A 17965-nucleotide genomic window follows, 5' to 3' on the forward strand; every position below is an offset into this window, starting at 1 on the left:
TCCAAAGCACTCCTATAGTCAAAATCAAATTGTATCTGTCCTGGATATAAATTTTCTCCTTTTTTGTTGTATTTGATGCAGATTCAGATCTTGGTACCAGACTTGACACTCAGTGGGCTAAAATTCCAATGGCATAGGAAAAATAATTTGATCAGAGCCTAGTGAAGTTCACATAGACCCTACTATTACCTCAACTTTCCCAATATCCTTTGAAGCCAAAAAAAAAAAAAAAGGAAGGGCTCAGGCCTATGTTTGAAAGACTTCTATGCAAAGGTCTTCTCAGACCCTGTAGTAGCTCTGCAACACTTCTATCCCACCATTAAATAAGCCAAATAGATGAAGATCTCAGGTTTTTCCTAGATCTCAAGGCCATCAGCAAAATTGTTACCGCTTACTTCCCAGCAGTACCTAACCCAAACACCATCTTGTTATTGATTCTGCTTCAGGCCACTTACTTCACTGTAATGGATTTTTGCTTTGCCTTTTTCGGTATGCCTCTATACCACGGGAGTCAATACCTTTTGCTAACCTAGGCTAAACACAAGTAATAGGGACTATCTTCCTTACAAAACACTAAAAGTGATCCATACAGGAGCTCTGATTCTAATAACAGCAAAGTAACTTATGTCTTATTCACCTATACACATTTATAATATATATAAAAGGCTGGATGAAAGTATTTAAGTACAGAAACACTCAAAGGCACTCAAGAAGGAGTTTACCACAATTACAGTAGGAAATTTCAACACTCTTCTCTTGGTAATTGATGGAACAAGTATATGTATAGCCTTACTGATTTTACTGAAAAATCAGTAAGGCTATACAAAACTTGAATAGCACAATCAAGTGACGTCATTTAATTGAAATTTATATAACAAAATGCCCAAGAATGACAGGATGTACATTCCTTTAAAATGCCTTTGGAACATGTACAGAAATGGACTGTACAGTGGGCTGTAAATCAAGCCTGGATGAATATAGGAAGACTGAAATGACTGAATATTTTGAAAAACAAAATCATACTTTATAGCCTCCTAGCAAAAAACAACAAATGAATACAATACAAAACAAAACTGCAGACTTAAATGTCTTCACTTATGAATTCTACTGAGTATTAAAGAAATATATAAAGCCAATGTCACATAAAATCTTTTAGAAAATATAAAACGAGGGGCACCCAGGTGGCTCATTAGGTTAAGCAGTTGCCTTTGGCTCAGGTCGTGACTCCCTGGTCCTGGGAGCAAGCCCTGCATCATCATCATCATCACTGGGCTCTCTGCTCAGTGAGGAGCCTGCTTCTTTCTCTCTCTCTGCCTGGTGCTTTACCAACTTGTGTGCGTGTCTCTCTCTGTCAAATAAATAAGTAAATAAATATTTTTTAAAAAGAAAATATAAAATGAAAAAAAAATAGTTCCCAGAACACTGTACAAGGTCCATATTATCTATCTAGATACTAGCACTAAAAGAATATACGACAATAAAATAAAATTATAGGTGAACATGTCTCATGAATATAGACACGAAAATTCTAAATGAGATATTAGCAGATCAAAACAAGCATGGGTAAGGGATAGCAAATTATGAATAGATAGAGTTATCCCAGGAAAGAAAAGTTAAGTTGATATTTGAAAAGCCAATCAATGTAATTCTCTAAATTAACAGATATAAAAATTTTTTTAAAGATTTTTTTATTTATTTAACAGACAGAGATCACAAGGAGGCAGAGAGGCAGGCAGAGAGAGAGGAAGGGAAGCAGGCTCCCCGCCAAGCAGAGAGCCCGATGTGGGGCTCGATCCCAGGACCCTGAGATCATGACCTGTGCTGAAGGCAGAGGCTTTAACCCACTGAGCCACCCAGGCGCCCCAACAGATAAAAAATTTTAAAACCCTCACCATATGATCATCTAAATAAATAATAATTAATTATTATTAAAGAAAAATAATCTGGGGAAATTTAACACCATTCATTATTTGTGCAAACAAGGAATTGAAGGAACTTTATCAACTAGAGTTTTGTTTGTTTTTCTAAGCCTACTAAAAAACCTACTGGCAACACACATACGATTTCAATCAAAGGTGATGTGATGAGATTTGAAAGAAATTTTCTATACAAGTGACAAGTTATTCATTGTACATAAGGGATGGAGGACAATTTCTTCCCTCTGTTTATATACAGGAAAGGATAAAAAAAGGAGAAAGGAAGAACTTTGATCCTTGGAGACAGGCTGGAAAGGATCTCGGGTTCTGACCTTAACTTGTGGAATGTCAATAAAATCTCTCTTCAGGCAATGGAGAGCTGCATGTGCCTGAGTTTTTATCACCTAGAAATGGCTCTTGAAGAAAATTTTGTAATGTTTTTCAGTGACAAACAGAAGCCTTACAAATTCTCACATGCACACACACACACACACACACACACGTATATATAATATATACATGTAAATCTGCTAATGGAGATACTGTCATACACTTCTGCTTCTATCTTTCCTGTATATCACCAATAGGAAGCCTGAGCAAGGGCAAAATATAATAATGTTTGTAAAAGCAAATCACTTTACCCTTCTGGATCTTACTTTCCTCATCTATTAAAATGATGGAGAGGAGCTAATTGACCTTTAATATACATTAAACTCTGTCATTCCATACTCTTAAATTTGGTATGTTAGTGACCTGTGGATAAAAAAAGAAAATTATGAGAATTCTCTTTTCCATTTGGACACTTATCTCTGTGTTTGGAGATAAATTACTCTAGATTGTGTTTTCAGAGTTCCTTTGTCAGCTGGCTTTCAGCTGAAATATGCCAATGAGAGGAAGCAGTAGCAAAAGATAGAAGTCCTAGAGAGAGATAATATATTTTCCCCCAAATTCTCACTCTGTTTGGTGCTATGCATTTGCTAGTGGCTGCCTTCCTTCAGCTCCCACCAGGCAGCCTCTACACCAGTTCCAGTTCCTTTGGGGGAAAGTAATGGCTTTGTTCTGGCTAGTTTCTATGTGTTTCAGCATCCCTTTACCCTGGATAAACCTCTGAAAGCAGTACTTTAAAGTTTCTTTGTTGAAAAATCCAGGGAAAATTTCATTTCATGCTGGGATTTTTGAGAAGCCAACAATCCAAATCATTACTCACATCAATGGATAGATCATTCAGACAGAAAAGCAATAAGGAAACATCAGTCTTAAATGGCATGTTAGACCAAATGGACTTAATAGACACATACAGAACATTTGATCTAAAAGGAGCAGAACACACATTCTTCTCAAACACACATGGAACATTCTCCAAGACAGATCATATGTTGGGCCACAATGTAGGTCTTAATAAATTTAAGAAGACTGAAATCATATCAAGCATTTTTCTGACCACAATAGTATAAGACTAGAAATGAATTAGAAGAAGAAAAGTGAAAAATTCAAAAACATGTGGAGAACAAACGACATGGTGATGAACAATTACTGGGTCAACAAAGAAAACAGAAAAAAAAATTAATACAAATGAAAATGGAAATACAACATACCAACATTTATGGGATACAGCAAAAGCAGTTTTAAGAGAAAGTTATTGGCAATAAATGCCTACCTCAAGAAATGAGAAAAATCTCAAGTAAACAACATAACTTTACACCTTAAGGAACTAGGAAAGGAACAAATGAAGCCCAAAGTTAGTAGAATGAATAAAATAACAAAGATCAGAGCAGAAATAAGTGAAATAGACTAAAAAGATAAAAAATATAAATAAAACTAAGAGCTGGTTCTTTGAAAAAATAAACAAAATTGACAAGCCCAGATAGACTCACCAAGAACAAAAGGGAAATCAAATCAATAAAGTCAGAATAAAAGAGATGTCAGTTGATATGAAAGAAATAGAAAGGACCATAAGGGAATAGTATGAACAACTATAGATCAATAAATTAAACAACCTAGAATAAATGGTAAGTGCTTAGAAACATATAACCTTCCTACACAAAAACAAAGAAATAGAAAATCTGAATAGACGGATTACTAGTAAAGAGATCAAATCAGTAATCAAAAACCTCACAACAAACAAAAATCTAGGACAAGACTGAACCACTGGTGAATTCCATTAAACTTTCAAAGAAGAATAAATACCAATCTTTCTCAAATTCATCCAAGATACAGAAGAGGAAGGAACACTTCCAAACTCATTTTATGAGGTCAGCATTACAGAACCAGAGAAGGACACACAAGAAAATGAAATTATAGGCCAATATCCCAAATGAACATAGATACAAAAATCACACAAAATATTGCCAAGACAAACTGAATAATGCATTAAAAGGATTATGCACCATGATCAAGTGAGATTTATTTTAAGGATGCAAGGATGATTCAACATCCACAAATCAATCAATTTGATATGCCACGTTCATAAAATTAAGGATAAAATTCCCATCATCTCAAAAGAGGCAGAAAAATGCATGTGACAAAACTCAACATCCATTTATGATAAATTCTCAACTTTCTCAAAAGAATACTCAACTACATATAGAGGGAACATACCTCTCAACATTGTAAAGACAGTATATGACAAGCCCATAGCTAACATTCTCAATGACAAAAAAGCTGAAAACTTATCTTTTAAGATCAGGAACAAGACAAGGATGTCCAATCTTACCTCTTTTATTTAACAAAGTATTAAGAGTCCTAGTCAGAGCAATTAGGTAGAAAAAGACATAAAGTTCATACAAATTAGAAGGAAACAAGTATAACTATCACTATCTGCAGATGATACAGTATTATATATTGAAAACCCAAAAGACCCCACCAAAAATCTGTTAGAACACATAAAGAAATTGAATAAGATTGCAGGATACAAAATGAATATTCAAAAATCTGTTATATTTCTACATACTAACAATGAACTATCAGAAAGAGAAATTAAGAAAACCTCATTTACAGTTGCATCAAAAGGAATAAAATACCTAAGAATAAATTCAACCAAGGAGATGAAAGATCTATACTTAAACAATTATAAGACACTGATGAAAGAAATCAAAGGCAACACAAATGAATGGAAAGATATTCCATGCTCATGGATTAGAAGAACTAATATTATTAAAATTTCCACTACCCAAAGGATCTATGGATTCAACAGATCTATAAATTCAATCTATCAAAATTCCAATTATGTGTTTTACGGAAGTAGAACAAGTAATTCTAAAATTTGTATGGAAACAAAAATAAAAAAATTTAAAAACCCTGATTAATGAAAGTGATCTTGAGAAGGAACAAAAAGCTGGAAACATCACACTCCCTGATTTCAAACTATATTGAAGCAGACACATGAATCAATGGAACAAAAGAAATAGCCCAGGAATAAAACCAAGCATATATGGTCAGTTAATTAGTGACAAAAGAACCAAAAATATCCAGTGGGAAAGGACAGTCTCTTCAATAAATGGTGTCAGGAAAACTGGACAGTCACACGTGAAAGAATGAAGCTAGACTACTACCCCCCCCACACAAAAGAACTAATTCAAAATGGATTAAAGACTTGAATCCCAGACCTACTATCATGAAATTTCTAGAAGAAAATATAGGCAATAAGGCCCTTGACATCAGTCTCGGTGATGATTATTTGGATCTTACTCCAAAAGTCAAAACAACAAAAGCAAAAATAAATAACTAGAACTACATCTAACATAGCAAAAGGTATCATCATCAAAAGGAAAACTACTGAATGGGAGGAAATACTTGTAAGTCATACAGCTATCTGATAAGGGACTAATAAAAATACATAGAGAATGCATATAATTCAATAGCAAAAATAAACAAACAATCCAATTTTTTAAATGGGCATAAGAGCCAATAAATGTTTTTCCAAAACAGATATACAGAGGTCCAACAGATACATGAAAAATGCTCAACATCATTAATCATCAGGGAAATAAAAATCAAAACCACAATGCAATATCACTTCACACCTGTTAGAATGGCTATTATCAAACAAAACAAAACAAAAGTAGTAAGTGTTGGTGAGGATGTGAAGAAAGAGGAACCCTCATGCAATGTTGGTAGGGATGTAAACTGGTGAAAATTCTATGGAAAGCAGTCCAGAGGTTTCTCAAAAATTAAAAATAAACCTACCATGTCATCGAGCAATTCCACTTTTGGGTATTTATCTGAAGAAAACAAGAACAGTAACTCAAAGAGATATATGCACCTGCATGTTCATTTCAGCATTATTTTCAATAGTCCCAATATAGAAACAACATAAGTGTTTATATGTAATATATATACACAATAATATTCTGCCATAAGAAGGAATGAAGTCCTACCATTTGTGACAACAGAGACAGACCTTGAGGACATTATGCTAAGTGAAATAAATGAGACAGCAAAAGATAAATACTGTAGGATCTCACTTAAATGTGGAATTTAAAAACAAACAAACACTCATACCAAAACCCAGTTCACAGATACAGAGAATAGATTGATTGGGGGTTGCCAGAGGTGGGCAAGGACCAAGTGGATGAAATGCTTAATGGGGGTCAAAAGGTACAAACTTCCAGCTGAAAATAAACAAATCCTGGGGAGGTAATGTACAGTATGGTGAGGATGGTTAATAATACTGTATTACATATCTGAAAGCTGATAAGATAGTAAATCTTAAAAGTCCTCGTCACAAGAAAAGAAATCTTTTAACCATGTATGATGGTGGATATTAAGTAACTTACTGTGGTCATCATTTTGATATATATACAAATACCAAATTTAAAATAAATACGATGAGGGGCGCCTGGGTGGCTCAGTGGGTTAAAGCTTCTGCCTTAGGATCAGGTCATGATCTCAGGGTCCTGGGATTGAGCCCTACATCGGGCTCTCTGCTCGGCGGGGAGCCTCCTTCCTCCTCTCTCTCTGCCTGCCTCTCTGCCTACTTGTGATCTCTGTTGGTCAAATAAATAAATAAAATCTTAAAAAAAAAACAAAAACTCTTAAAATAAATACGACAAGAGTAGAGACCTGGCGGCAAGTTCTTGCATGTTGGGGTTTGCTTTCACTGGAAACCCTTATTCCACCAAATAAAGAAGTCCAAGATAGCTTTCTGGGGGTATGAAGAGACATGTGGAGAGAGACTCCAGTTATCCTCTCCCTGTCTTCTCAGGTGAGTCCCCAGACAGGTGAGGGAGGCTACCCCTAAGCCATCCAGTGTCAGCAAAACTGAGGGAGACCAGAAAGATCCCTTAGTCAACTCCAGTACTATCTCCTAGGACTGGGAGAAGATGATAATAATTTGGCACTTTGAGCCAATAAATAAATAAATGCATAAATACACAAATAAACTTATATTTTATTTTGGAATATAGTCTAAATTATATTTCATATTAGTTTGTCTAGTATTTCAGAAATCTGTATCACTTTAAAGACAAAATGAATCCGAACAATGAACCTTTAATTCCCTAAGAACTAAGAACAAAACAAAAGTTCCATTGAATTGCCTGAACAATATTCATTCCTGCTCCTCAGTCGGAACTCCCAACAATCCATCTCTCAGACTAACACAAAATACTGGCAGAAGTTCACCTATGAGACTGATGTGCTCCTTGGTTGGTGGCAATAATTAAATGTTTTGATTTAAAAGGCTTCTCACTAGACAATTGACTGGATTATGAAGTGAATGTAGATATACAATATTGAATTTTGGCTCGTTTAGGTATCATCCTCCGTTGAAATTTGAAAGTAATATTTGTTTCCTGTTATTCACAATGGTCTGTGAATTGCATTGAAAGATGGGAAACCTGAATTTGGTTCTTGGATTTGAAAATAACTGTGTGATTAGGGCCAAAAGTTTTAGCCTCTTGGTGGTTTACCATCCCAAGCCCTAAGAATGTATGCATTCACACCTAATTGTTTTTCAAAACAGCTTTAAAAAAACCCTCTTTGAGTGCTTAGGGGGCCCAAGTGAGCCTGTTCTCCACTTCCAGTTTATTTACGAGGGTGAAAATATAATTTTCTAGCAGCTCTCCCTCCCTCAGATTTATCAAGACACTATAACAGCCTTAAAAACACTCCTGATGGTTATGTGGGCTTGAGAAAGCCACAGGTTTACTTTTACTGAAATAACAGTGCTCTCAGTGGTTTTGTCTCTCTTTTTGTTTAATTCCTCTTAAAATAGGCTAAGTAGCCCTTGGAACACAGATCTGCAAGTGATGAGATTTCAACTCCTCAATTTAGCCCTGATTTTGGTACATACCTATCCTTTTGATGACAGGCCCAGAGCAATTAATTATTCCTTCAACTGTTCATTCATTTACTCTTTATAATAAATAGTTGTGTTTTTTTTTAAGATTTTTTAAAATTTTTATGTATTTATTTGACAGACCGAGATCACAAGTATGCTGGGAGGCAGGCAGAGCGAGAGGAGGAAGCAGGCTCTCCGCGGAGCAGAGAGCCCGATGCCGGGCTCAATCCCAGGACCCTGGGATCATGACCTGAGCCGAAGGCAGAGGCTTCAACCCACTGAGCCACCCAGGTGCCCTGATAAATAGTTGTTTTGAGCTTATGATGTTTTAGATCAAGGTGTGTTTGAGGAAGTTAAAAAGAGATGGCCGTTGTGACAACAAAGCACTTAAGGACCCAAGACGTGAATACCCAACTTTTGTAGCAACATGGACAGGACTGGAAGAGATTATGCTGAGTGAAATAAGTCAAGCAGAGAGAGTCAATTATCATATGGTTTCACTTATTTGTGGAGCATGGGGAGATGGAGAGGAGAAGGGAGTTGAGGGAAATTGGAAGGGGAGGTGAACCATGAGAGACTATGGACTCTGAAAAACAACCTGAGGGTTTTGAAGGGGCCGGGGGTGGGAGGTTGGGGGAACCAGGTGGTGGGTATTAGGGAGGGCACGTATTGCACGGAGCACTGGGTGTGGTGCAAAAACAATGAATACTGTTACGCTGAAAAAAAAAAAAGTGATAGAGTAAGTGTACGAGGTTTGGTACAACCCAACACACAATATGGGAAGTTTCTCAGGGAGATTACAAGCAAGCAACTGTAGATATTTAGAGAGGAAGAGAGTGCAATCAAGTGTGAATCACAGCAAGCTTGTGGTGGGGTTTGAGGTGGGTCTACGTGAGGGGTTAGGATTGCAAGAGGCGCTGAGGACATAGCAAAATACTTTGGAAACTTCAAGTATTGTATAGGTGTTAGATAATCACGATTATTACGTAATAATTTTTAAAAGTATTTTTCCACCAAAATGCCATCATTAAAGTGATTATTTTTAAATGTCCTCATGAAATGCTTAGTATTTACAGACATCAGCAAGAAAGAATCAATAGTTTTGACATAGCTGCTCCAGGGCAGGGGACAGGGAAAATGGTCACCCGCCATTGTCAAGTTATCCTGTGCTCCCAGCTCGAATGTATACATCTGTGGTTCCTAAACTACATCGAGGCACCCAGGGTGTTACAATGAACTCACAGGGATGCTATGGGATATCTTGCATTTTTGAGGGGAACACAACAATATTCAACAGCTGTCAGACCCCATGCAAACTTCTGGTTCGAAGTAGTTCAAGGTTTCAATATGAGATGACACTACATGACTTTTGATACCATTCATCTTTTTCAAAATGGATTTTTGGCAATTGCTGTCATAGGAAAACAAGTCCTGCACACAAATCAAGATGGAACGAAAAGTGAGGATGATGGCCAGTCTGATCCAAGCTTGAGAAATTGTGCAGTGCCCAACAGGGGACCAATATCCCACTAACGAGTAATTGAAATTACTGGAGATTTTAATATATTTTTCATTCACTTTCTTTTTCAACTGGCTACTGAGTCACCTGTATGTAAATTCTACTGGGTAATTGGACCTTAGCAGGTTTAGTAAAGTATTTAGGAATTTAGTAAATAACTTGGGAATTTCTTTTGATCTAGGAGATCTATGAAACCACAAATGGTGGCACACATTAGGAACAGAGAAAATTTGGGGGCCCTGTAGCCTGTGGAGCTGACAGGAAGTCCACTCGGGAGTGGCTATATTTATACCCAGGTCTGTTTTGAGGTGAAGCCTCTTTGCTTCTCTTGAGGCAACATTCATCACAGAAACAGTCACTGGGTAGTAGGTCTAATGGCTTAAAGAAGCCTTGAAAATCATTTTTTTGTTCTTTTTAAAAAATTATATCTTGTCAAACCCTTTGTTTCTGCTTTCTAAAACAAGTAAGGAACACTGTGTCCTAATGTATATATATATTTTTTTATTGCCAAGGCACCTTGCCTGAAAAAAAATAAGAAAGGAAAGGAGAGACATCTTCCAATTTTTCAATATTTCCAGTTTATATTTCTACTCCTGATGCTAATGGTTCGAGGTCTGGGGAAAGCATGGATGGGGGCCTCCATCCCAGGTATCTAAATGTTTAAAAGTTATAAATCAAGTTATCAAAACTATTAAATGAAATATGTTGTATCCTCTAACCATGAAAAATAATGCCTCCATAGTGACTTGGGAGGCCTTGACCTAAACTCTTAAGAGTCCTTGGAGGCCCCCTAGAGGATATGGCAGTGTTAGGAGAGCCAGCTAATAGATAGCTAAATTCCTCTTCCCACCTTACTGTTGTCCTACACCTACTGCACTACATGTGGTCTCCTACATGATGAGGGACCTTGCAGATAGATACGGACCCTCACCTGGCACATCCCCTCCCAAACAGACACCCTTGGCCAACCCTCAGACCTCAGCATATACATCACAGGATCAAATACCTTCAGATGACGGATCCGGGAGAGATTATTGTACAGGCTATGGAAGAGCCTGTGGGGCTCCAGGCAGGTTCCTAGGTATCCTCATGTAGTCTAGAAGGGAGGAAAGAAAGACTGTTGGTGGAGCCCTATATATTCATTGTCCCATGGTGATGAGCTGGAGTGGGTCCCCCTAAAGCTAGGGATCAAGGCAGGTGCCTCTAGTGCCAAGTCTAAGGATGAGGCTAAAATCTGCATATTTCCGGTCCTCTTTAGGATTTAAAAAAATTTGTTCCCAGACACAAACCCCTTTCTTCCTAATCACTTCCTGTCAAAAGAATGAGTGCTCTTGGTTGCGTGGGTTTTCATTTTTTACATGCAGAAAACACAAAATAAACTTGGCAATAGGCAGAACTTGCCCTTCTGTTCTTGTGATATTTCTGGAATCACTTGGGCGGAAGATGTGTGCCAGATCAGCACGTTAGTCAGAATACCTCAACCACAGGGCAGCTCACCATCTCTACCTTCCCAGATGTTCTCAGGCTTCCCTGTGGTTCTGGATACGGGCAAAGACCAAGAAAATCACTTGACCCCAGGGGGACAACATGAACCAGAGCATTCCCATCCATAACTGAAAGTTCCAGGTTTGTGGCTTTGAGCAGTGTCCTCTTTGATTTCTTTATTTAGTCACCCGGTAGAACATTCAATGATGTCTCATGCGAGCCTGCCACATAGCTAGGCATCATGTGTCAGCCATCATCTAAAATCTCATGAGGGTTCCTGTAACTGTATGTAAGCATTACTTATCCTGTTACAAGTAACTTCCCAGTAATAATAATCATTGTGAATTATTGTATAATGATACCATTTCATAATGATACTATTTCATAGTTTTTTATGGTTTAGAGGTGTCCAAATGAATGTTTTAGTTTCTTTAGCCCCAGTTACATTTTATATTATAAAGAGATGTCAATTTTCTACCTACAGTTAGGAAGGTCACGTCGTATTAATATCTCTTGGCAAAAAAAGCAATAAACAGTCTATTATATCACAGATTTTGCATGTTTATTGATGACTCTCCTTTTTTACATATTGTTTTAGTTTTTGGTATAGTTTTAGAACAAGGGATTAGAAAGTGAAAAGAAGCAATGGCTATATCAAGTACCTTCTAATCTATTTTGCAAAATGTTTAGGAAAAAGAGGGTGTTTCAATGGAGACTAAAACAAGATGAATCAAATAGCAAGACCGGGTCTTTGAGCCTGGACATGGCCAACTCTGATTGGCTGACATAGACCTGAGTCTCTTCGTTAAACATAAATCTAAGGCAGTGATGGGCATTAGGCTGGACCCTAACGTCAGCTCACTATTCAGAACGATGTAAGTTTGATCGTATATTCTCCTATAATAGAAAGCATGCTGAGAATCCAGCCCTCTGTCTTTCAGCTTAGCCCCTTCCTCTGCCTAGCCCTGCTTCCGCAACTCCCCTGTGCATGTTAATGACAAAGATACTCCACTGATAAGCCCCCAGTTCTCTAGAGACAAGGGTTCCATGCCCAGGAGAAAACACTTGTGCTCTGGCTTCTCTTTTCAGAAAGTGATGCTATCTCAGTCTGCTCAGTCAGCTATAAGAAAATACTGGAACTGAGTGATTTTCTTTAAAGATTTTATTTATTTGAGATAGAGCAAGAGAGCACAAGCAGGGGGAGGGGCAGAGGGAGAAGGAGAAGCAGGGTCTCCAATGAGCAGGGAGCTCGATGCGGGGTTCAATCCCAGGACCCTAGGATCACGACCTGAATGGAAGGCAGATACTTAACCAACTGAGCAACCCAGGAGCCCCTAGAACTGAGTGATTAAACAACAGGCATTTATTTCTCACCGTACGAAATGCTGAAGCCCTGAACCAGGGTACCAGCATTCTGTTCCTGGTGCAAGCCTTCCTGCCGTGTCCTCATATGGCCTTCCCCCAGGTTTGTGCACCAGGGGAGAGAGAGGAAACTGGCTCTCCGAGGTCTCTCCTGATAAAGTCATTAATCCCATCATGAGGGCCACAGCCTCAGGACCTCATCTAACCCTCACTGTCTCCCAAAAGCTTCACTTCCAAATACCATCACATTGAGGACTAAAGCTTTGACATATGAATTTGCTGGGAACACATAAATATTCACTTCATAACAGTCTGTGACTTCCTAATGCTTCAGACAGTTAAGCTCCCCTCACCAAGGTATAGAAAGGGAAGCATTACAGACAGTGGTTAAAAATTACAGCTCTGGAGTTCTGTGACAGCGTGTGTATCTCTGTGTGTGTGCGTACATGTGCGTGCACTCGTGCATGTTTCTAATCCTGAGTCCACCATGTCTGAGTGTCATAACCTTGAGCAAGTTACTTAACTCTCTGAGCCCACTTTCTTTGTCAGTAAAAAAAATGAATGAATGAGTGAACGAATGAATGAATATGACTTTTATATGGTCCTATGTTTACATTTTAAGGCCTGCATTGAAATTTGTCTACCTTGTCTCTCCCCCCGCAATGTGAACATTCTGGGCAGGGGTTTAGACGGCGCTATGTCTCCATAGACTGGGACCATGCCTGACACAGAGCAAGCACTCAGCAACTGTTTGTAGAACTGATTCCAGAAGGCCTGGGGAAACTTAGCAGGAGTGAAAGCTATGAATGGATTTTAGGATTTTGCTGAATGTGTAACTCAATATGTGGTTAATCATAATAGGCCATTCCTTACAAATGACTGAAATATATATTTTTGCTCATTGATTTCCATAAGCTAACACTTATTCATAACCCATTTACATTATAGGTCTGTCTGTTTTGTTGGTGTGCAAACATTTAAAAATCCAGGCGTCCTAGAGAACAATGTTGTTCCAACATGGGCAAAGTGCAGCAAACTTGCTGTGTCTCCTACAACACAAATCATGAAAACTAATTGGTAAGTAAATCACGAAGTTCTCCAAGGGCTTATTACAGCAATCATAGCTCAAATGGTAACACCAGGATTTCGAAATATGATTTGTCATGAGGCCCCCTTCCCACACCCACCTCCACCCTTCACTGTCTGTTGTTCTACCTTCTGGCCTGAAACTTTCCAAGTGTTCATTTCACTGTCAGACATTCTCATGACTTGTATTTCATCATCTTTACATTTGTTGCATTTTTTTTATTGTTTATCACATTTGTATTCTATTTGCCGTAGTCTCTTGATGACAGCCTATAGCTAATAGGTACTATAATTGTGATTAGCTATAAGTAGGCCTCAGGGAGCTTTATGCCATGCTTTGAATAAATATGCAACAACATCAATTTAGGCATGTTTAAGCTGACATTTGAGTATTTGTCATTTATAAAGATGACAAAAGTCACACAAAATTCCTAGACCCACAGTTAACATTTTGATATGCACCTTCTAGATGTTTTAGGTAAAATATCTTTGTGAACACCAGGAGCAATTCTGGCTTATGTAAACAAAACCCAGGACTTCAGAGACAGATGCCAGAATCTTTCAGAGAATCAAAGGAAGCAGTGAGCTGCCAGGCTTTGAGAAGTGGGCATCCACAGAGCTCGAGTCCTGGAAACCAGAGAATAGGGAACCTCTAGGGGCCACCGTAAATGTGGCTGAATTCCAACCACTGCCGGGCTCCAGGTTGGCTTTCATTTTCAGTTTGTGGGACAGAGAGTTTGATCTGCCAGCGTGGGCCAGATGCTCTTGCCTGGATGAATAAATTCAGGCCGGGAGGGCAAAGTGATTCATAGTCCTGGAGAGGAGAAGTGCAGTGTCAGGGTCACGGACCCACTGCTGGGGCAAGTGGATCAAGAGCGTCAGCAGGGTGATCTGTTTGGAACCTGTCCCCACTCAGAACTGCAAGGTAAAGTGGAGGATAGAAAACCCAAGGCCTGTTCCCAAATAAAAGAAAGAATGCCAGGCATTTAAGAAGAAATACCCAGTACCCACGCTTGGACGTGCCTATATAATTCTTTTTGAAAAGATTTTATTTATTTATTTATTTGTGAGAGAGAGAAAGAGCACAAGTGGAGAGGAGGGGCAGAGGGAGAGGGAGAAGCAGACTCCTCGCTGAGCAAGGAGCCCAATGTGGGACTCGAGCCCAAGACCCCGGGATCATGAACCAAGCTGAAGGCAGACACTTTACTGACTGAGCCACTCAGGCGTCCCAAATTCTGAAGATGTATTTATATTTTTTATAATGAAAGCATTACACACAGGGAAACTGCCCTCTCTCACTGGGTGTTATAATGTGAACACATTTCCATTTATAACCAAGGGATTAAAAGTATGGACTGTGGAGCTGGACTGCCGGATTAAAATCCAGGCCCTGCCATTTAAGAGCTTGGGCAAGGTAGTTAACCTCTCTGGGCCTCAGCTTCCTCATCTATAAAATAGGGATATCTCTCTCATGGAAAAGTTGTAAAGATTAAGTGGATTAATATGTGTGAAGTGCTTGGAATAAGGTCTGGCATACTCTAAGTGATCCAAACAGTCAGCTGTCTTAGTGAACCCTCTGGTACATATGTATATACATCCTTAGACACTTTTTTTTGGTATTTTTAAAAAGTAAATACTTAGAAGTGGAGTTGCTAGGTCAAAGGCTAAAAATACTTTTAAGACTTTCATAGACAACAAATGTCAGATTGTGGCTCTCCTTTGCTAAAAAATGGCCCAGTGACTTCTGATGTCACTCAGGGGGGGAAAAAGGAATGTTCTCATCTTTTTGATTCTCTGTACAACCTGGTTGCTGATTATCTCTGTGACATTACATTACCTCTTCTCCTTCCTCCCTCATTTCCTGACCTTCCTTGAGAGAATTCCTCCCCTTTCTCTCCAGAGCTCATGCCCTTTCCTCTTTCTGGAACATTACTCCCCCAGCATCCCACAGGGCTTGCTGTTCACATATTGGCTCTGAAGTAGCTGTTGTGAATTCCTCACCCAACCTAACTGGAATGGCAAACTCCACACTTTATGCCCCTCCCCATGCTTGTTTTTCATCTTAGTTCTTGTCACTAACATCTCTGATGTCAATACGATACATTCATTATCATATTTACTTCCTGTACCTTTCTAGAATGAAATGGTGATTGAATATATTTGCCACGTACCCCTTCAGGAAAACTGCACCCATTTACTCATTTATATTCCAGTAATGTATGCATATTAATCTCTGCACTATATATATTACCAATATTAAAATCTTTGCCAGTCTTACAGGCAAATACCTCTAATTGTTTTTGCTACAGCATTTTTGACATCAGGCATCTAGTTCCTCCTGGATGCTGCCAGCAACAGAGAGCTCTTTGTATCCATTAAGGAACAACTCCCATAGCTGGCATGTCAGTTCTCTCTTATATTGAACCAAAATCAGCCTGTTGAACTTTTCTATGAAATCCCCTTTAAAGCCAACCTGTTCTTCTGCCACTCTTGCATCAAAACTCATGCAGGGATGGGGCCATTTCATTTATCGAGGACCCTGAACAATACAGGTTTGACCTCTGTAGGTTCACTTACTGATGGATGAAAAAGTAAAAAAAAGGTAGTGTACATGTATTTTCTCTTCCTTATGATTTTCTTAACATCATTTCCTTCTCCCTTGCCTACTTTATTGAAAGAATACAGTATATAATATATATAGTGTACAAAAATATGTGTTAACAACTGTTTATGTTATCGGTGAGGCTTCTGGTCAATAGGAGACTGCTAGCAGTTTAGTTCTCAGGGAGTCGGAAAGGATTTCCAGCTGTGTGGGGGCTGGTGCCCCTAACCCCTGCATCGTTCAAGGGTCAACTGTGGTTAATTGGTTATGTTGTGTTACAGAGGGCTGGGTGAACAGTAAGTGGTAGGTGGGGTTTTAGAACTTCAGAGCTCAGACCATAAAGTGTTGTACCAGCACTTCTGTCGGGGATGGGAGGTGGGGGGGGGGGGCGCCATGTGATGAGGCTGATTCTGGTAGTGCTAAAACTCAATGGCTGGCAGAGCCAACTGTCACTGCTAGAGTTCGAGAGTCAGCGGAGTATATGAAACAGCAGCATCCCTGCCTGACTCCTGACAGAGAACATTCAAGAGAACAAACTGGCTTAGAACAGGATTTCATGGTAGGAATCTGAAAAACTAAAGGTAAGTCCATTGTCCGCTCCTTCCAGCTTCAAATTTCCCTCTAGTGCCATCTAGTGGCAGGACTTAACCTGAAGCCCTGCAGCAAGGGTTTCTGGGAAAGAGCATCACAAAGAAGAGTAGAGAAGGGCTAGTTTTGGCACTGAGAGATAATACCTACTATCCCTCCTTCTTTATTTAAAAAATTTCCAGAATTAACAGACTAACCCTGTCATTTTCGTTATCATTACAGAGTCATGACAGATTGTGAACCTTAGGATACAAAACGAAGCAAAACCAACCAAAGTTAATTTTGCTCTTAATTCTCCAGTCATAAGGCTCAGGGGGTTATTTTCAAATGCACAAGATATCCCACATGGGAGGTATTAAGGGGGAGGAAGCTCTGGGGCTGCAAGCAAGTAATCCACTCTGGATTCTCCTTCTTGTAATAGCACCTGCTTCCTTTTGCAGCTCAGCTAGGGGAGGAGATAACTGACAGGCTCAGATGCGTTGAAATAATTTTAAAGTAATCACAGATAGACTTTTAAACCCTAAAGAACATGCCTTCCTCTCTTAACATATGCTAGCTTGACAGCTTTACTCTTTAGCATAGTTTCTTAACACACACACACACACACACTGCTACAAGTACAAGAGAGAATATTTGATGTTATTGCATTAGTCTGGTGGTGTGGCTGTCTCCATAAATGTTTTAGAATGGAGGGAGGACACCAAAAGCTCACCTTGTAGAGCCCTGATCTTGGAAATGATTTAACATTGATCTAGAGCCAGTTACTGTCAGTGGTATTTCCTTTGAGGCCTTAGTTTTTCGATCCATCACTAGAGAAAATCTTTTTTCTAGTAAAGTCCTTTGAGAACCTGGGAGAGAGTAGAATGAGCTCAAAGGGTTCTTCATCAATGTGTGTTTAAAATATTCCAGCTGACAAGTGGTGGCGATAAAGCCTGCTTTAGTCACCCTGGTGCCTGTCAATTCCTTCTCCATTTTTGGTGCATAATCAAAAGAGCTTAATGCGAAGTGATGGAAAGCATTCTTCCTGCATTACCACCATCTGTTTCCTTGGCATCCACTACAGACAGCTGTGTTGCCAGCTTTCGAGCTGTTTATTGGTATGTCACATGGAGAAGTTATTGATGGAC

The sequence above is a fragment of the Martes martes genome, assembly GCF_963455335.1.
Source record: "Martes martes genome assembly, chromosome: 13".
Taxonomy (NCBI): Eukaryota; Metazoa; Chordata; class Mammalia; order Carnivora; family Mustelidae; genus Martes; species Martes martes.